The sequence below is a fragment of the Pelobates fuscus genome, chromosome 5 (assembly GCF_036172605.1).
Source record: "Pelobates fuscus isolate aPelFus1 chromosome 5, aPelFus1.pri, whole genome shotgun sequence".
Classification (NCBI taxonomy): domain Eukaryota; kingdom Metazoa; phylum Chordata; class Amphibia; order Anura; family Pelobatidae; genus Pelobates; species Pelobates fuscus.
The window spans coordinates 35,537,351-35,559,412 of record NC_086321.1 but is presented as its reverse complement, the minus strand read 5'-3'; the positions used below and the strand labels follow the sequence as shown (position 1 = coordinate 35,559,412).

The 22,062-nt window shown below is 35.2% G+C and overlaps 1 protein-coding gene across 2 annotated transcripts in view; it reads right to left on the bottom strand.

Annotated features, from left to right (window-relative positions):
- The window catches only part of EDIL3 (EGF like repeats and discoidin domains 3), a 605,475-nt gene that overhangs the window by 568,748 nt on the left and 14,665 nt on the right, over positions 1 to 22,062 (bottom strand). The gene's annotated exons all lie outside the window — the stretch shown is intronic.

The window sequence follows — 22,062 nt, the reverse complement described above, 5'->3', positions numbered from 1 at the left end:
GAAATAAAGGCATAGTGAAGTGTTAAAGTGTTAAGAAGATCTGTAGGAGAGCGTATGGAAGGTTTCTTTTATGAAAAGATCAGAACCTCTGATTGTACTTAAGCATATTTTTTCACAATCAATATTTATCTGTCATAAACACAGTTGTTTCTACTAATCATCCAGAAATGGATGCAAAATGTTTGCCAAAGATTTTTGAAAAGACTAATCCACTATCAGACAGTGTGCTCATTGACAAGGTTCTAAATCAAAGGTAACTCCGGGTAAACGTCCCAGAATCTGTAACAATCCAAGAACATATTGAATAAGAATGCTTATGAAATCACCCTGAAAGGCACAAATACAGTTCACAAAGTCTCTAGGACAACGTTCCCTGAACCAACATTAAAAAGCATACATTTTGACCCAAATTGAAAATTTTTATGAAACTGAATTAAAACAAATTCATAATTGCACAACATATGATGATTTTGAGTTTATTGTGTGTATTTTACATCTGTTAGTTTTTTCGTAATTGACTCACCCACAATTGTGGCAACATGATAAGTTGGCAAATGCAGCATTCAGGTAACCTGTTACGTTTCTGATTTTTTTGGGGGGTTGGGGGGGGGATAAATCTTTTAAATACAAGAAATGTTTAACACAGACAATGTTAAGAAACACATTTTTACATCTTTTATAAACAAATTAGTTATTTTTTGAGACCAAAAGACAAATTTATTGGCTACCTTCAGATTTCGGGACATTGAACGTCTGTTGCCTGCTTACAATGAAATATTTGTTATATATTTTGGAAGAATACCCAACTATGTTGTCCTTCTTTTAATTTGGTGGAAGTGGTGTCCTGTGGAATACTCGTACTGATATTGCCTGCTTCCCTCAACATTATTTTGGACTATAAAATACATAAGTATACAATTATTTTCTTTGAATATATTATGGAATTTACTATGGTAATTAGTAACAACAATGGTTAGAATAATACATGTTTGTTTTACCAACCATTGACACATGATTGACCAAGTCATTTTTAGCAGTGGACATTTAAAATAAAATATAATAAGAAAAAAATCGATATGATAAGACAAAGTAGCCAGCATCTTTATTCCTAAAATCTAGGGAGCTTGATCATACTTTGATCTTTGCAAAAACATCTTTCAGTTCTGCAATGGCAAATGGTAAAATGACTGAATCCTTAGACATTTTTATTTTCCGTTGCAAAAGTTATGCTCACTTTTATGTCCATGTTGAGTTATATGCAACCATATATCTCCTGTTTACTCATACAATATCCAGTATATAGATCAAATATTATATTACAAAATACAAAATACCAGAGACTTGTGATTGTGAGTGCTATTATGATACTTGTCTTTTTAATATTTTTTTATGCAATAAAAAATAAAGATATATATATATATATATATATATATATATATATATATATTATTTTTTTACTCTGTCTGGCCCTTCCTCAGTAGTTAGTTGTGCAACCAATATTTAAGTTGAGCCCAATAATATACTACACTACTACGCTGTAACAATTTGCTTGTTGACTATACAATAAAAAATATATTTTTTTGATTACCAGTCTGATTGACTTGACATATATATTCTACAAATAAACAGGTGTTTTTTTCCAATAGCTCAGGTCATTCCTGTTACCACTATTAAAAGATCCAATACACAAACCAGCTTGAGTCACTGAAATGTAATTATAAATACTGCTGTGTTCTGTATTTGATCTCACTTTGGAGGCCCTCTCGCACAGTAAGCACAAAAGTACTAAATGGAACCCCACTGATATAAAATAACAGCTCGTAAAATAGATGTCTGTCGTTCTTTGTATACTGCTAATTCAAGGTATTTGTGTTACACATAGGTGTTGGAGCCTTTTTTCATTGTGTGAAAAAAGCACAAGTTTCCAATAATGTTAGTATTCAGTGAAGATATTGAGATTATACTCTAATTTTCTTTTAGACAATCTTTATTTAAGCTTTTTTTATGATTCAGTCCAAAACACAAGGTATACAAACCAAAGCAGTATACTTCAAAATTCCCTACAATATAATCAATATGTGTAGGTGTCAATATCAGAATGTGCTTAGCAAACACACATACAATATTTAGACTTTAAGACCAAGAATGCCCCCGTGATTGAATGTTTTTCCAAAGCCGATTAATACACTGAGGATCTCTCTTATGCATAGTTTTCACTTCTCTTGAGACATACAGAAATAAGGAAAGGGACAAAGGTGAAGGGAAGGCAGGGGAGGAAAGGGGAGAGAGAAAAGTTAGAATTCATTTTTTTATTTCCTTTTCTCACTTTATCTATCAGCATGCACATATCACCTACACTAGAGTTTGGCAGCTGATATACTTTACTGTGCTAGATCCGCGGACCGGTCATGACATATGACTCATCCCGCTCTCATCGGGTACTAGTAACACTGGACCTACCTAACTCCCACTTCAGTGACCCTTGTAACCCAGGGCATGGGATCTCCTTGTTTAAGTTCACCATTATGTCATCAGAGATCCTGTCCAGCATACCACTGGATCACCAGGGATTCTAACTCACTTCCTTCCAGAAGATAAAGCTGGAGGTGGCTACACAAATCCTCTCCCATACACACAACCCTCTGTCTCCTCATATACACAACACTCAGCTACACCACACAGCATTCAGCTGCCCCCTGCCCCACACAACACTTATCCACCACAAACAAACCACTCAGAACTTAGGGCTTTAGGTGGGGGCTTCAAGCTAGAACCCTGGAAATCTTAAGTAAACTTTTGCTACAATGTTCAATTAATGACATTAAATTAATGACCAGTATTCATCTTTATCAACGTAACCTGCCAATATTTGGAACAAACTGTTACTATTTTTAAGACCGCTCCTCTGGACATATAAAATGAATCTATTGTTTATGTGGCCCATGCAATCATAGCAATGTGTATCCTATTGAAACTCTGTTAGTTGTTGCATGTTGCTTTAATAACACATATCAAAGTGCGAATTATCAGATTGCGTTTACAACCGTCACATGCTAAATGGCAAATGACACACACTAACAGACATACACACACACACACACACTAACAGACATACACACACACACTAACAGACATACACAGACACACTAACAGACATACACAGACACACTAACAGACATACACACACACACTGACAGACATACACAGACACACTAACAGACATTCACACACACACTAACAGACATACACACACACACTAACAGACACACACACACACTAACAGACAGACACACACACTGACATACACACACACACTAACAGACATTCACACACACACACACACTAACAGACATACACACATACTCACTCACTCACATATTTAACAAATTTTTTTTATTTACCCCCCCCCGCAGCCTCCTTACCTTTGGGAATGCTGGGGGGGGGGGTCCTATTTCTCCCTGGTGGTCCAGTGGCTGCTGGGCAGTGCTGGCGGGCGGGCGGGCGGCCGGCGAGGGAACTCTTCCTCTGAGCTGTCTGCTCAGCTCCCTCGCGCGCCGCACAGTGAGGCTGGGAGGAGGAGCCGGAATATGACGTCATATTCCGGCTCCCAGCCTCACTCTGCGGCGCGCGAGGGAGCTGAGCAGACAGCTCACAGGAAGAGCTCCCTCGCCGGCCGCCCGCAAGCACTGCCCAGCAGACCGCCCGTGTCAGTTAGCCGCAAGGCTAACAAGGCATTTGCCCTGGGCGTTTGGGGGCGGCTTTTTTTGCCGCCCCCTGGAAAATGCCGCCCAAGGCAAATGCCTTGTTTGCCTCGCGGCTAATACGCCCCTGCCATTGGTACTATAAATCAAATTATACAAATGTAAAAACATCTTGAATTCATTACTTTTATAAAATAAGGCAGCAGGGACACTCTGTTAAGTCTCTTCAGCTATGTGCTTTAAGGATTTGGAGTGTTCCTTTAATGTATTTTATACTCTAAAATGTAGTGTAAATCCTTAGGTTTACAAATCATCCACAATATTCAGAAATAGCGTATAACATTTTTCTGTTTGAAAAAGTATGAGGTATTTAGCAAGCGATATATTGGCGATGTTAAAATCGATTAGATACTCAAAGATGCATTACCTTACATCGTGGTCTGTTTCATTGGAATTATGCTAAGTCCCTTTAAAATGAGCAATGGTTAATGGGATTACATTGCCTTAGATTTAGATACAAAGCTTTCTAAATTATATTTTACAATGCTTTTTTCATAATCATCTGTTCTTCGTAATAGATCCTTATTCTCGATTACTAAATCAGTAGGACTGCAATTAATTGTATCATTTATCTTCAGACTGACATTCTCATATAAGCTACCTAAAAAAAAAAAAAAAAAGTCTCCGATAAATATAATAATATAATTTTGCCAACTGTGCATTTCCTGTAATTACCCCGGGAACACTAATGGAATATATATCTAATGCAATACATTAGAATTATGGGAAACTTTGTATGATTAACATGGCTTATGTCTATTAGATCACAAACAAAAAATTACATTTAATTCCAGACTATGACCATATAGAACATATTTATATATATATATATATATATATATATATATATATATATATATATATATATATATATATTGTAGAAATGAGAGCACTCACTGGATTGTGAAAAAAAAATTGTATTTAAATTCACATGAAAAATTTACGTTTTGACCAATAGATGGTCTTTATCAAGAAAAATTGGAAAAATTTAATTGTTACTTTTATATATATATATATATATATATATATATATATATATATCAAAAATCCTCATTTTTGTTATAACTTATGCAGACAAAAACTAAAAAGTTTGATTTAATTTCTTAAGCAAAAATGTATATGATTAGGATAAAGTTCTCCAGATATTCTCTGAATTGTATGACTTTCAGGGGAAATCTCTCCTCTAGTAGTAGTGTATAGCTGTGAACAATTCTCACCTGGAAAGGTCTGACTAAACACAGATAGGATTATTTACTAAAATGAGAGTTCAAAGTGAATTTAAAGTGAATTTCATATTTAAGGCCAGGCTAAATTGGAGAAATTCTCTAAGTCAGCTATGCTTCCATTTCAGCTGGTTTGTTATAAAATGTGAAATTCACTTTGCATTCACTCTGAATTTCCAGTAATTCTCACTTTAATTATTAACCCTGTATTATTTGAATTCAGAGTGAATTTCAAATTTTAGGACAATGTAGCCCAATTTAGATGCTCTGTTTCCAGTTTGGCTATTTTGACCCAAGATGTGCAATTCTGTTTGAATTCACTTTTAAATCCTGACAACGCACCATTGTTTCTGAATACATTAAAGAAACACTCTAGTGTGCAGACATTCCTCCCTTACTGGCCAAATTCCGCTGTTATGACTCGGTCGTCAAACTAATTGGTCGGTAAGTGAGGATGTACTAGCAAGCATGCCTGAGATAACAGGTCTATGTTATGGGCAATTACCCCGAGCATAGACCAGCTCACTAGTGCAGGGAATCCCATGAATCTATGTTGGGGGAAACTTCCCCAACATAGATTAGCTCACTAGTGCAGGGTATTGCTGAAATCTATGCTTGGGGAAAATTCCCTAAACATAGACGAGCTCTCTAACAGGAGGAATCCCTTAAATCTCCACACTAGTGAGCTGTGCAAGGGCACCCCCAGGCATAAAAGGGGTTAAAAGCCGTTTAGGAGATATTCCCTTCCAGATTCACAGGTAGCTACTCCATACACCAATCTCCCAAACAGGAAACCATACGAATTCTCCAAACCCCTGAACCGGAACCATACGAATGCTTCAAACAGCTGAACAGGAAAAACCATACGAACGGTTTACACTCCTAGCAGTTGAACTGGAACAGCATACAATAAATCCCCCCAAGAACGAGACAAGGCTCCGTGTTGAGGGTCAAGCAGTAATCTGTTTAATCTGGGCTACCTGCCCGTTATTTATGCAGGTCTTCCCCCAGGTGGACACTCCCCTAGGGGACCTAGTGGAAGACTGGGACACAAATTGCACAATGACAAATCACAGACATATATATGATACACTCCCACTAGTACAGTATAATCCCTCCTCTCTATCCTGGAGATAATTGGGAAGTAATCAAATTATCTCCAAGGACAGAGGCAAAACTCCATTGAACACATAACAGTAAAAACACATAAAAATACACAATGTTATAACTACTGCATAAACCATATACATTTAACATATCCCCAGATAGCTTAGATCTGAGTGCACACTATTACCAAATGGCGCTCAGATCACATACATACAGTTCAATCGCCATGGAGCCAAAGTCTTTCACATAGTCTTTCGTTATACGAATGGGCTCCATGGCATAGCTATCTGGGGTAGTACTGTTCACACATTGAAAGTGCCGAATGCACCGGCATTCGTGTGATTGCAGGAGAAGGGAGGTCGCGGCTCAGCGGTGTTCATGAGTTTAACTGTCCGTTTTAAGTTCCACAGTTTTGGAGCTGAACACCGCTGGCCGTTCGGCAGTTTAAGATGGCTGCTGCCACATGTTCGGCTATACGAACAGTGCCCACCCAGCGTTCGTCAATGAAGCTGCGGTTAGCCACAGCTTCTGGGAGGTAAATCACTGGCACAATCCTTACCCAGGTGCTCCATTCATTCGTGAGTTGGTTCGGTAGATTCAATCCATAGTCCAGAGGGAGCAGGCGAGCAACCAGGCTTCTCCAGTGCCCAGTGGCAAGGTCGGTTTCGCCACAAGCTGGTTGTAAATCCGAGCCATCGTAAAGCAGGTAGGTTGCAAAGTGAGGAACGCCTTTATATGTATTCCTAGCTCTTTAGTATACTGTTAAATGTTTAGGTCCACAGCCCGCCCATTGTAATATGCCATTTTACTCACTTCTTCAACCTTGCAGCACCGGTCTCCATGCTGTCATGCCGCCTCCTTAGCTGAGATCATTGAGATCTATGACCTCATCGTGCAATGCTTTGCACTGGGAGGCTAATGCGCATGCACAGCAAAATGTCTATGAGATCATCTGAAAGATATTACTGAGTTTCTGTAGGAGCATTTCTAGTGTCTGTTAGTGTGACAGGTACTAGAGGCATTTAAACCCTGCAATAGAAACATTGCAGGATTTAAGACGGGGAGATATGTCGCCCAGACCACTGCACTGAGATGAAGTGGTATGGGTGCATATAGTGACCCATTAAATTAAACTTAATGTACTTAAGCAACTATTTCTCAGAAATAGAGAACAAAGTCATGTATTCTATACTAGTGTTACTGCTTATGTGGCTACTCTGTTTAAAAGTCCAGCAATTTGATTTATTGAAAGATTTAGAAAGCTCAGTGAACATTCTAATCTTGACTGTTTATCTTCAAAAAGTGAGCATGTCCCAGTACACCAGAACAGCAAGCTAAAACAGTCTTTAGCATTAGAAAATAAAACTTTAGTGCATTTTCCTCTTACAGAGACTATAGTGAGTCATATTGATTTTTTATTCATCTGTATAAAAACAGATTTACTGGGTATAAAGTGAATGCAAGCCCACTTATTCACTTAAGCAACTGAATTCAAATAAATAGTAAAACTAGTATAAATATAAAATAGTATAATCATATGGGGAATGAAGTAAAAAATACATAACACAAATCTTTTTCATACACATACTGCAGAATAGATAAGAAAGAAAAAATGTCTAAATGTGCTTTTATTATACATTAAATAAGTTTGTAAGTGCTGATCAATATAGTAAATGTGGTACATACGCTGTAGTGGTAGCGTCCAAGCATTGTATATATATATTTTTTTTACTTTTTGTCCATTGTGTTTAGTTAGTCTTTGTAAATCTGTAATGACACAGATGGCACAAATGAAGATTGTGTAATGCAATAGCCTTGTAACCATTTGGAAGAAACCAAAACAAACACTGCGATGTCACACATTAAACGCTGCTCATATTAATTTACAGAATATAACTGACTATATAATAAAATAATAATCTGGAAAAATTGCATTGTATCTGAAAAGGTGTTGAAAACATTAGCCCCATTACTACTGAGCAGTTTTTGAATGACAACAAATACAGAATAACATTTATAAGAAGCAATGGATGCTTAGCTAACATATAAACATAACAGAAATATTTTGCATAGATTACACTGCAGACAAACTTAAAAAATGGAATGATGTAAATTATACAAATTTTATATTCCACTTATTCATCCTTTAAAAATATATTTGGTAAATATAAAGCTCCAGACAGTACACCGTGTGCTTAATCTTACAATATTTCACACCAGGTCTGAAATGAGAGTATAAAAGCAAAAATGAAATGTTTCTCTCATACTGTAAGTGTGCCAAAAATAGATAAATAAAAATGTCCAAGTACAATACTTATAGGTATCCAACCCTCAAGGCATTACTTGTAGTGCAGTATACTGAAAGTGACAATAAGAATCTCTGCATTTATGCATAATTCCCATATATAGTAAATGCAGTTAATCCACGTATTTCTAAAATTAAGGAATTTAAAAGTGTTATATTTATATCTATCTCTGGACTCTATTATATTAGTGAAATGGTCTATTCACTCCTCCCTTCTCCCTGATGGTAGGAATGATATGGTCCATTGAAACTTCTTTTACTGTTAGATAGCAGGGGTGACCTTACCGTTTCAGCACGCTTGTAGGCATTATATCAGTGACTAATGACATCTAGCACATAAATTCATTATTTTACAGGCTGGTAATCATTCCTAAAATTTAAATGTGGGTGATTGAGTCTTTATGGACAAAATGTCTTACTCCGGAATATATGAAAGTAAAAAAATACACAATTTTGGCAGTAGAGGGGTTAAAACAGATTAAACAATTGCAAAAATCACAATGTACATAGGTTGGAGAGACAATTATTAAAGTGGCCTATCCAAGCAAACACGGTATCTAAATTATACCACTGTTCTAATAATAATAATAGTACTAACATAACCCCCATGCAAATTTTTAAAACTTGAACGCACACCACCATAAAAATGCATTCTTCAGTTAAGGACTTGCCATGATAAAGGCAGATATTTTTAATATAATTTTTAAAGATGTTTAAAAAAAATGAGAAGTAATTAAAATGTGAAAAGTAACTTTTTCTTATTGATAGTATTGTTTTGTGAAATAATTTGCCCTAATTTGGTAATTTTGTACGCGTCTGCCTATAGCTACAGACAGTCTTTCTTAACTATACAGCCTCTGAATGGTAATTTATAGCTTAGGGAGGACAACAACATATTGATGGACAAATGATTAATGACCAGTGTGGCTAACTGGGGGAGAAACATCTAACATAACAGGTAAATTCTGCAGGTCCATTGAGATGCAAGATCGAGAGTGTGGGTGGTGATGGCAAGTAATCACTCTTCCGGCCTGACTAGCTAGTCATCATGTGATGGATCCTCACTTTCCAATTTGCTATACAGTGATTCATGCTGCACAATTACATATATATAGCAAAAGAAATATAGCACTCTAGTCTAGGTTATTTTCTAAAAAAATATAGGAGATTCACGGGGGGTAACTGCACGTTAATTATTTTTATATGGTATATATTTGTGTGTTATCATTTTTTTTCCTGATGAAAGATTTCCAGTAAATCTGAAATATTCAAACACTGAAAAGAAAAAAAATGTTTTATATTCTTAAGAAAAAACCTAGAATCCTATCTAATTTGCCTTTTTCTATACAAGTCTGTTGAATTTAGTCACCAAAACATTTACAATGTATTACTCAGAACAATTACAACGAACAAGCCATATATGTACATTAGCATATGGTAGATCAGGGGTGCCCCAAAGGTAGACCCCCAAAAGTTGAAGAACTACAACTTCCATGGTGCTTTTCCTGTCTTTAAAATGCTTTTAGAATGGCAAAGCATCATGGAAGCTGTAGTTTTAAATCATCTGGTGGTCTACCTTTTGGGCACCCCTGTTGTAGATGTTTTCAATTCGCATAATTTTGTTTGATCCAAAATGTAGATTTTTCTTTTTTTTAATAAGCCTATTTGTGTAAAAGTGCCTGGCCATAATTGTTCTGCTTCTAAGGGGTTAAAATCCACAGTTATCCTGAATTTGAAACAGCCATATTTATCATTTGGTAGGGTGTGTGACAGAGAAAGAAGAAATAAAAGCATATAGTAAAATAAATATATATACATCAATAATACTATATGATGTATGGCAATGCCAGTCTTGGCTGGGAAGAAACCATTTGCATACAGAAACCCACCTGGCCCTGACTCCATTCAATCTGTTGCTTTATAACTACAGGCATTTAGATTGTGCATAAATGTTTGCTCTGTTATCTCATTAATAGTCTACATGCGTTTTGTGTTGTTTATATGCAGCAGGTGTGTTTCTGCATTGATGGATTAAAAAATATTAAATCTATAAAAACATAAAACACATCACACTTACATAATCTATAAGGCTAATCTTTAAATCAACATCAACAAGCATATACGGTACTTTACACATATATAGACAACAAGATTCTACCTAAATAAAATGTCAGTCTATTGGCAAGGTGCTTTTACTGGCCTTCATTATTTTGTTAAATAAAATTGTCTTCACGGTGTGCCTCATTTTGGAAATAGCTAATTTTGTTCAAATCAAACAATCTGCTCATGCTGTTAGGAAATGTTTTACAAATACATGATGTGAGCCTTAAGTAATACAATATTGGTTACTGCTTAGGCTACATTTAAGTTTAATTGACTAGCAGTGATACTTTTGGATTTTGTTAAAAGAGCTCTACCGCCAGTAATTTAAAAGGAACATACTACAAATGATAGAAAATTAGGCTGTATTGCAATAAGTAATGCAAATCCAGACAATTATAATGCACTTTAACAAGTCTTTGAAAGTCAAGAGGTTTACAAAGCTAAAAGAAAAATAGATCCCCTAAGAGGGTATTAATGATGAAAAGTCAAAACATTTATTTTAATGGGCTACCGTTTTAATTTCAGAATATTATGCGTTAGGTTACAGTTCCTAAAAATGAAGAATTCCCTTAAAAATCAACTCCTTTCTTCCATTTTCTCTATGAATTGTGCTGAAACTACTCTCATTAGCTGGAATGATGTCAAAGTTATTTATGGAAACGTGTGTAAGGAGAATACCCGGGAGTTTTAATATATCTTATCAACTTGTTTCTGATTGATATGGGATAGACAAACCTCTTCTAAAAAATATCAATACAAAATTATTGTTTGTTTGTTTATGTATTAACCTTACTGTTACCATTAACCCCTTAAGGACCAAACCTCTGGAATAAAAGGGAATCACGACATGTCACACATGTCATGTGTCCTTAAGGGGTTAAACCCTGGCCAGTTTGTTACACACTCTTAATGGATCTATTGATATGATTTTAATTATATCACTTAAATCATAAAATTAACATAGCATACACATATAAAGTCCATCAACAGTTGGAACTTAAGACCTAATAGTGACGTTTTTGGTGACGTTTCTTTGGGTAATGAGCTTACTATACTATATATCTGTTGCTAGGTAAAAGAATAGACTAAGCTTTTATTTAGTTGGAGGATCCGTATGACGTTAGAGAGTTCCTGAGATGGATGGATGGATAGATGGATGGATAGATGAATGGATGAATGGATGGATGGATAGATGGATGAATGGATGGATAGATGGATGAATGGATGGAAAGATGGATGGATGGATGCATGGATAGATGGATGGATGGATGGATGGATGAATGGAAGCCTGGCACTCAAGCTAATAGTTTAAGAATAGATGGAAGGGAACCATAACAATGATAGCTATATATCCACTGCAAGGCAGGGGTGTCATACTGAAAATCAGTAATATGTTTATTCTTCATATTACTCTTATGGTTCCCCTAGAGCAGCAGTGCCAAACTATGTCTTCTAGTTGTTCGTAAACTACAGACAATGACTGTGGCAGAGAATTAAGTTAAGTAACACACTTAAGCACCCTTGTTAATGCGGATCTGAGGAAGTTGATGTAATTGGTTAAACTCATCATCACGCCCTTGACGTCATTACGCACGACGGCTGCATAACCCTGCCTCACTGAGAAACACGAGCGATACCCGATTTACGAGCCCATCTCATAGCCGACGGTTGGACACAGGACGGAGGAGAGCTCCTACAGGAGAGGTCTGAATATTGAGAGAGGGTTACTGCCTGTCTGCAAAGTTGTGTTTATCGATCTAATAAAGAGTTTATTCTAAGGTGTTTTTTTTTATTTTTCTAAACACCTTAGACTCACCCAGGTAAGCCCTAAATCCTGGACTGGTAGGGGGTCCTTGAGGACTGGGTTGAGAACCCCTGCTTTAACCCTTCCCGTTATTTTTACAATATTACCCTATGTGTTTTTTTTTTTTTGTATTTTACATGAATAACTTTATTGAAATGCTCAGCAATATATTTGCCCACTGTATATATCATATGTGATTCACACATGTTCTGAAAAAAGCATACCTGCTTCAAGCAAACTGTACATATGAGTTTAGTATTGTATAGGTAAGTGCACATTTGTGGTAGCACTTTGTATTTATATTTTCATTGAATCACACTGTGAGATTGTTTTTGCCCTTCATTGTAAACTGCATAAAGCACATTATTTTGTACAATTTTATGAGATATACACTTGTGTATTATCATATAGCACTTATAATGTTTTTAACCATTTGTCTTAAAGACACAGCACACTCCACTGTGTTAATATATGTGTTTTCAAGCCTTTTCACATTGTAAGTTGCAGCTTGTTTATTATAAGGTGCATTATTTATTTAAGGTAGCACCATATTTTTACTTGTTTTTTTTTCTGAATGATACCATTGTTGATGAGAACTCAGAAAATGGTGTCACCATGTATATATAAAATACATTCATTAATTAGTGCCTATGTAATGATCTGTACAAAACCTGCTTAATTTCTATACTCAGTTGCTCAACTGCTGTAAAATGTCTACCACCCATACAGATGGTAAATATAGGAGGCCAAGGGAACCAGCACTTTCCCTGAGGCACGTTCCTGGCACACAGCACAGCGTACAAGTCCACTGCCATCATCCTACTACGTGTCAGCTCGAGTGCTTCACATCAACAACACAAAATGTAGAGTAACAGTTTACAGCAATTACATAATAGCTTAGGGCACTTCAGAGGTAAAATAAAGAGACACGGTTGGATCTTTCTTGACTGGCAATTTCTGCAGTGCATTTGCCTATATTTTTATATCAAAATGCAAAAAGGCAAATTCAAAGCAATTTTCTTTCTCCTATAGGGGCCAATAATAGACTGCCCATTTGTTAACAATTTGGTATATTTATTGACCATTTTTATGTTTTTATTTAAATATAAAACCATATATTATCCTGAACTTCCCAACTGTTCGGCTTTGACAAGGGACCACAAAAAAAAATAAAAAATCCACTAAGAGGGATGAATGTTGCATTATGCCAGGATCTGAGAAAAACACATTTGGCAGCTGCTGAACTAGTGTGTTTTACTGTGTAACAGTTAAGTGAAAAACTCTCAAAGTTCCATGTGTTTATGAACCAACAGGAAGGGCTGGCCTTATCTCAATGGAGTCATGTGACTCGTATTCAAGGTGATGCCATAGATCAGAGAAAATGAAACCGGAGAGATTAAATGTCCTTAAGTATTTTCTTATGAGTTCAAACAAGTAACAGTAACAAGTAACAGTAACATAAATGCAAAATGCCCCGAGTCTCATGATTCAAATTGGCAATGCAAAAATGAAGATTAACCCACTGAGGACACAACTTCTGGAATAAAAGGGAATCGTGACGGAATATTTCCGTCATGTGTCTTTAAGGGGTTAAGGGCTATTTAGCTGTAAGTAACACTATAACCACAACATTAAGGGTAGGTAGAAATAATTAAACAGGATACGTTTTGCAATGCTAATTTAAAGTTAATCCAATGGAGCTAAACTTTAAGTCTCCTAAATTCTAATTCAAATCTCTATGTGAATGGTTTATGCACATTGTTTATTTCTAGTAAAATTATTTCTTATAAGAGTGAGAGCACATTATATAAGTTATTAACATGAAGCCACCTGCTGATTTAATTTGTTTATTGTAATTACTTCAATAACCTACTGGCATAAATAAAATTTGGCTCAACTCTTAAAACACATTTGGCCACTCAATCAATAGAAATATCTTGAAATTTTCAGATATTTGCATTTTTATTGAACATTTAATATTATCTGACTCATGTTATATAATTAAGTTTGTGGATGTGAGGATTTCTCTAAGAGAAATTGTATTTTCTTTAAAGTGTGGACAGAGCCTTCATCACCTACTGATCTTGCATGGCAAATGTGTTTTGTTAGAATTAAAAGGAACACTATAGTCACCGAAACAGCTTTAGCTTAATGAAGCAGTTTTTGTGTAAAGATCATGCCTCTGAAGTTTCAATGCTTAATTCACTGCCATTTAGGAGTTAAATGACTTTTGTTATTGTTTATGCAGCACTAGCCACACCTCCCCTGGCTGTGACTGACACAGCCTGCATGAAAACAAAATGGTTTCACCTTCAATCAGATGTAACTCACTTGAAAAGTTTTTAATCTCATGATCTGTAAATTAAGCTTTAATTACATATAGGAGGCTACTGCAGGGTCTATCAGGTTATTGACAGTGCAGGAAATAAGAAAATCTAAATTAAACATTAGATGACTCTTTGCAGAATGTGTTTAGGAAGACTGTGTAAGTCACAAGCAGGAATATGACAGTCAGCTGGGACTGTATAAACAAAGTTATATAACTCCTTAATGACAGAGAATTGAGCAGTGTGACTGCAAGGGCATGATCTATACACCAAACTGGCTTCATTAAGCTAAAGTTGTTTTGGTGACTAAAATGTCCCTTTAATTGTTTGTCTTATTTTATCCATTGTACAGAGCTGTGGAATATGTTTGCACTATGTAAATAATTGTAATTCTAATTATATTCCATCATAGAATTTTATAGACAAAGCTTTAAAAATATGTAAAAACATAAGTCAAAGATAGTGATAACTAAATTAATAAAAAAAAAATTATAATAGAGTGATAGATACAAATCCAGTTCATTCACAGAATACTGTGAAGGAGAATGTCTGAAAAGAGACAGGAGCACATATGATATGAACCTGGCCTGTTGACCAAAGACTTACCAGTACTTAGATGGGCTGGCAAATTACCTACCTCTCTTTTTATTTCAGCAAGAGCTTGTTCATAACAAATTGTTTTAGTTAAAAGCAAATACTTTGAAAATGATTAGCTGGATGTTTTTTATAATTTAAAAAAAATTGCATTTACCCTAATTACCTAGGATAGTTTTGGAAGCAAGAAGATAAAAAATAAAGACTACAGTATTCTGATAAAATTGAACTACAACTGATACAGTGTCTTCCTTGGTTTTTCATGCTTTTATCTCTTCTAGTTATTTATAAAGAATTTATGAATTGAGAGCAGCATGTGCCTTCAAGGAACCTGTACATAGCATCAGCCCCAAGGCATTTCATTATTATTGACCTACAAACAAATTATTAAATGATAACTAATATAATAACTACAATAAATCCAAGATTCCCGAGCATGTTTCAAATAAGGAATATATATATCTTTAGCTTGACATTATACCATCATAAAGTAACTCCATCCATGGATATCTTTTACATACAAACCTTGTCACATATATTGTAGGTGCCCACGAGACCCACGTGTGTACAGGTTTTTCAATACACCTCATACAGTTACACTATGCCTGCCTTTGTTTTAAAAAATTGGGCCATGGATACACTCATGACCTAGTTATATAGCAGAATAGATAAATATTCTGCTACTTGGACACCATGGCGAGTCTTTTTTTAAGGCAATTCTCAATGCTTGCTGGCAAAGACAGCATGACATCAGGAACTACTATCTTATTCCTGAAATCCCCAACCCGTATCTTCTTCACTCTTAACCCACTCTTATTCTTAACCCTTTTTGCTTTCCCAGTTGAATTCCAGATTGATAAAAGTGTGTTATTACTATGGTGACTAACATAGGGGCCACATAGTCTGTCAGTTTATTGGATATAGGGATCTGTAATTGGGTAACATTTTTATTCAGATTGTGTACATACATTTGGGATTCGTGAATACTACGGCCAACACTTCTGTCGTGTTTTATATGGTGTGGTGCCTTTAAGAGGATATTGCTGGACATAATATTTGGGTAAACACACACCACCTGTATTTCATTGTCTCACTGCACTGTTAATGTGTTCAGATTGTGTGCTAAATGCAGTTCCCTGCTTCTCTAAGGCTCACTCATAAAGAACCCATTCTGTCACTTCTGCTGACCCGATCTCCTTACTTTGAACTTAACCTTAATGTAGGTTTGACATCTTGGTTTTTGACCCCGGGAAATGTAACTCATATCCCTTTTTCTCTAAACTCTCTCAATTAAGACAAATTAACTGACTAATTGACTGACTGATTTAACAGATACCAAACCTGAATATGTTTTAAAGGATTTTCTTAATGATTTTGCCCCTCCACTCCGTGGACTGATTGCCTGGTTATAATTTGGCTTGGACACCTGGTTCTTTCTTACTTGAAGTAGAAGTTACTGTTATCAGAGATGTTCAAAGTATAATAGTTTATTTTGTATTACACAGCCATGCTACAATGCAGCCTCCCACTCAATGTTTCCCCTCTTAAGGCTAATTAGTTTGTAGAGATTCATAGGAATAACAGCTATCTCATTAAACAAGTTACCTTTTACTTGAAAGCAACAATGGGAGTTCAAAGCACATGGCTCACTTTGGTCTTCCTTAATGCAGGCGAGCTTACAAGTGAATAGTTATTGCACTGGTTCCAGTAATGTTACTTAACTGGGGATTTTGGACCAAGTTTGTCGAACTAAATAAATATCCTAAAACACATTACCGGACTTTAGAAAGGCCAAATTTGGCGCTAATAATTATGTCAGTACAGGACAAGTCAATGTCAGGGAAACATAGTGTATGTAAATGTTAAGACAAGCCAGAGATCAAGGAACACAGTAGTTAGAATAGTCAAGGTACAAGTCAGAGTCAAAATATAATATAAATTAAATAGCCTTAAGAGGGCTGTGATTGATCTGCAGAAATCATTTGATCCCAGAATGCACCAGCGCGATGTATGTGTGATGACACATGCATGTTTGCATCATAATTAGAGTCGAGATAGCTATTTATGGATTCCGATGCACAGCAGCCAGTGTCAATAAAAATGCTAGATGTGAGTTCCACCATGGAAGAAGGAGGTTTAAGAGGCACCACCCAGACACCGACCAGCCAAATGGGAACTCAACACTCAACACTTTACATTTTGTGTGATTCTTTTGACTGATATAAGATCATACACACAATAAAATGTAGCTCCTCTTTTTCCTGAAAGGAAAAGAATGTAGCCCCTCCTTGTCCTCACAGGAAAAGGAGGGGCTACCTTTTTATCGGGTGCATGAGCTTTGCAATTTTTGGCAATAGGCAGAGTTTAAGCAATGTTCCTTTCCCCTTGCTAAGCTAATTTACAAAAAATACATCAGTCAAAATAAAATCACAAAAGGGCAATGTGGAGACATCACGGACAAAGAAGAGTAATATGTAGGTGCCCAAGTATTATGATTTGGTGCAAGAAAAAAAAGATAATACATAGAACCAGAAACAAAGGGCATAAGGTGAAGAAAACAAAACAAAAAAATGAAAAAAAAATGAAAATACATGAGAGTGCTGTTTTGGGAAATCAGGATTTTAATGGTATGATTACTATGTTTCCCTATGTGCAAGAAGTATGTATATGTTAGAGTGAAAAATAAAATTAAATATAGAAATCTACATCTATTAATCATACAAGAGAAGGCATGAGGGGAAAAGGAGAAATTAAACAAATGTTGCTATTTTTCCTCTTCCTTTGCAATGTTTGTCCTGGCTTTGCCTGAATTGAAATTGATTAGAATACCATTTGCTAAATTTTTAGTAAGTAAAATTCTGCATTTTATATATAAAAAAAAAGGTTCACATGCATTATAGGTGATTTTTCAACAATGTTTTTAATAGAATAAATTCCAGTGAAAACAATTCCCCTTAAACTACTGTCCATGCTTTTGTCTCCCTATTGTTCTGTCATTGTATTTAAAAAGTATTAAACAGAGGTTTTAGGAAAAAAGCCTTAAAAAACACATTGAATGCTAAAACTATGCAGAGACTTTACTCTATTCGCAATAGCTAATCATTGATATAATTTGCCAACACCTTTTTATTGCAGGAGAACAAAAACAGACTTGGACGACTGACCTAGTTAGATGACTTAATGTCCTACAGAAAAATAACTACAAATGAGAGGTATTCAGAGGACTCGGGTTTTTTTTGTTGCTAAATGCATGTTTTTTTTTTTCTTATTCACTACATATATAATGTCTTAAAGCAAGATTGTAAATTTTCCCACGAGTGTCCTTTTTAAGTTAAATGCAAAATATGTTTAGAATAAATATAAACTTGCAATAAAGACTAAAGAAGCTAGCTCTTATATCGTCATGGACATTGCATTAACAATAGAAATATCCAATGTCTAAACACGTGTGTGCACACTCACAACAAACAAATCAGGTAATGAATTATTGGAAAGCCACAGTCATATCCCCAGGAGATCATCTGAATAATTCACCAATGAAACATTACTTTAATTCACATTTCACAAGAAACAGCTGCTCTACTAATTCATCTTATGGTGACCAGAAGCCAAAATATATAATGCATTGTATAGATTGCATTTCCTTATTCTAAAACCCTTTTTTTTTTTTTACAAATAAATAAACCTATCTGCTTTTTAATTCCATGATGTCAAAGTCTGCTTTCCCATAAAACATGGGCGGTGTGTAAAAAGTCTCAAAAGTGGGGTTCAACCCCTAATAATGGGGCACTCTTGCTCTTTACTAGTGGTGGGGAAGGTAGCTGACAAATTCAACAGTTTCCCCTTAAAAGTTGTTTTAATTTCAGAGTGCCCTATTGAAGAACACATAATCAGTTAATGTTGAGATTAAATAGCCCTGGCACCCAATGGGTTAATGCAGTGTAGCTTCAGTGTCAGATCTTCTTTAGGGAAACACTATCAGTGCAATATCTATCTATCTATCTATCTATCTATCTATCTATCTATCTATCTATCCATCTATCCATATTGTAATTTATTATTGAGATGATAGCATGTAACAAATGATTAGTAGTACCAGCAGCCGCTCATATACACACTCTGTTAACCATCAATTAAAGGGTATCGTGACTATCACTAAGCATTAAATGGTAGTAAAGTACTCGCTAAGGTAAAGACAGGCTAGATGTAGCGTGAGTAGTACAATGCATTACCTGTGTTGTTAGACTGAGCTAAATATAAAAAAAATAAAATAAACAAATTAAAAGTAATTATCACATATGGCCTCCAGTGGGATGCATATATGATTGGCTCCGTATTGAGGCTTGTGTGCTTATTATGGTAGCACCACCCTTCCACTTCGACTGGGAGTACTTTGTCAAATGTACTTTAAGTCTCATTCCCTTGCCTATGACCATAATATAATATAATGCAAAATTATGCCATTATACCTCAAATTTGTCATGAAAGAGGGAAAACTTGTTTCCAAAAGTGTATTTTCTAGATTCCACGCAGAGCAAGTCCCTACTACTTGTATGATCTTTCAAATCACAGCTTTATATTGGCTGGTAATAAGGGTTTATTGTTAAGACTGGGTAATAACGCTACATGCTCCAAGTTGAGCTCAACACTCTTAAATTTTATATTTAAAATAACTCACTATTTTCAAACTAATTATTTTACACTATAGAGTATAAAAATAAGAGTATAAAAATTTTAAACATATATTTTGGTTTGTTTTCCCCAATTTTCCCAAACTCTGGAGTATTTGTAACTACATTGATGCTTCTGTATCCAACAGTGGTCTTTTAAACTTTCAATAACACCCATGTGTGTTGCTAGCTACCAATTACCGTTACTTTGAACATAGGGTACAGTCTGTACAAATCTTTCTTCTGCCTATTTCAGTTGAGATATGTTTGAAAATTGCAAACCTAGAGGTTCTCCCTTTTCAAGGAACTCTATAAATCATTTAAAATCAAAAATCATTTGGATATATCAATAGAATATTAAAATATATGTCAAGAGACACAAAATTAAATTGGTAAACAAAGCGAGACCTACAGAATATTCTTAACATTATATAACAACATTACTTTTTAAATACTCTTTGTATGAAGAATGATTTTGGGGTAAAGTTTTAATAATAGAAATCCGAGAGACCATTCCATTGGTCTCCGTGACGATGTTCCACTTCTTTGTATGAAGAATGATTTTGAGGCAATGTTTTAATAATAGAAATCTGAGCGAATATTCCATTGGTCTCCATGTTCCACTTTTAGAAATTTGCTCCCGAACTGGTTCTTGTAAATAATCACCAATATGTTCAGAAACATTTTTGGACCAATTAAGGAATCTATTAACATATGTGCACATGGCAAAGCAGTCACATATTCAAATTATTTTTACAATACGTCCCTTTGCAAATGGTGGATTTCTTGCTTAGTTAAAATGAATAGAACTATTAACTAACAAGGAAATTGTCAGGAAGTCAAGGTAAATTCAAATTGTATTTTAAATGTAAGGCAAAAATAGCAAGATTGGCACATTTGTTTACGTTTTTCCATTTGTTCTATTATTATTTAATTTATTATGGTCTAAAATTCAAGTTGCATTGCCAACAATCAACACTTTGGTAAAGAAATCTGAAAGTTAATTCACAAAATAATAAATTGAGGACTCATGTGGATTAAAAACCTAACTGCTAAATTCCAACCAAAATAGCAAAGGTATGAGTTTGAGAAATGTTCACTTGCACAGTATTGTGCCTTCAATTTTCCAATTCAATATTCAATACCCCAAAATCGAGTGGTAACTAAATGAACACATCACTTTCTCTCAATAGCTAGTAATGTCTTTGTATTGATTTAAACAAAACATATATACCAACAACTAAAGTTTTTTCTGCAATTTGATACATCATCCCAATCTTCCAAATATATAATTAAAGTGATGGATATTGCTGTCAGCCCGTCCTGTCAAAATATAGTAAGAATTACACAAAATGTTCCAACTGTGCAAACAAATCATAGTTAATGCAAAAATAAATTCTTTATAAAATAATGTTTGTACAATAATCAACCATCTAACCTTCTGATAAAAATGAAACACTGTTTTGTTGCAGATTAATATATATATATTTCAATTTATATATGAATTCCCTGACCTTGGTCACATGAAAAGGTGAAGCCTAGCCATCTGCATGATTAATTCAGGAGAACAAAGAAGGTTAATTTGCTTTGTGTACTCGAGAGCCTTTAAGTTGTTTCTCCTTCCACAGGGACCGGTTTCATTTTCACATAATTCTCCTTATTTTTCTCAACTGCTTGTCTCAGTACAATCTCCTAAAGTTACAGTACACAACCTCTCACCTGTCCTCATTTTCAGACCTCTTCCATGTAAACTAGGTAGCTAAAATTAATTTATATTTTAAATCACTTAGCAGAAAACTGTTTTGATGAAAATTCTTCATTTAAAATTAAAGGGACACTCCACTGTCCAAAAACAATAAGCAAAAGTAAAAAAAAATCTCTGTTTAGTGGATATACACCACATGAAAAGATGCATGCATGGTTTTCTTTAGCATTAAGTCTAAAAAACAGCTTGCTAAAACTGCAAGCCCTCCTCTACAAACCCCGCCCAAACCTTCTTTAGCTGTCCTATCACAGACTTCCCAATGCAGCTCAATGAGACGTCTGAGCAATAGCCTGAGCTTGAGTTTAACTCCCCTAAGCTAATTAACTTGGAAGTAAAAGGACCAGTTGTCTGATTAACAGCCATCAGATGTAACAAGCTTAATTTATAAAAGTGCAAATATCTA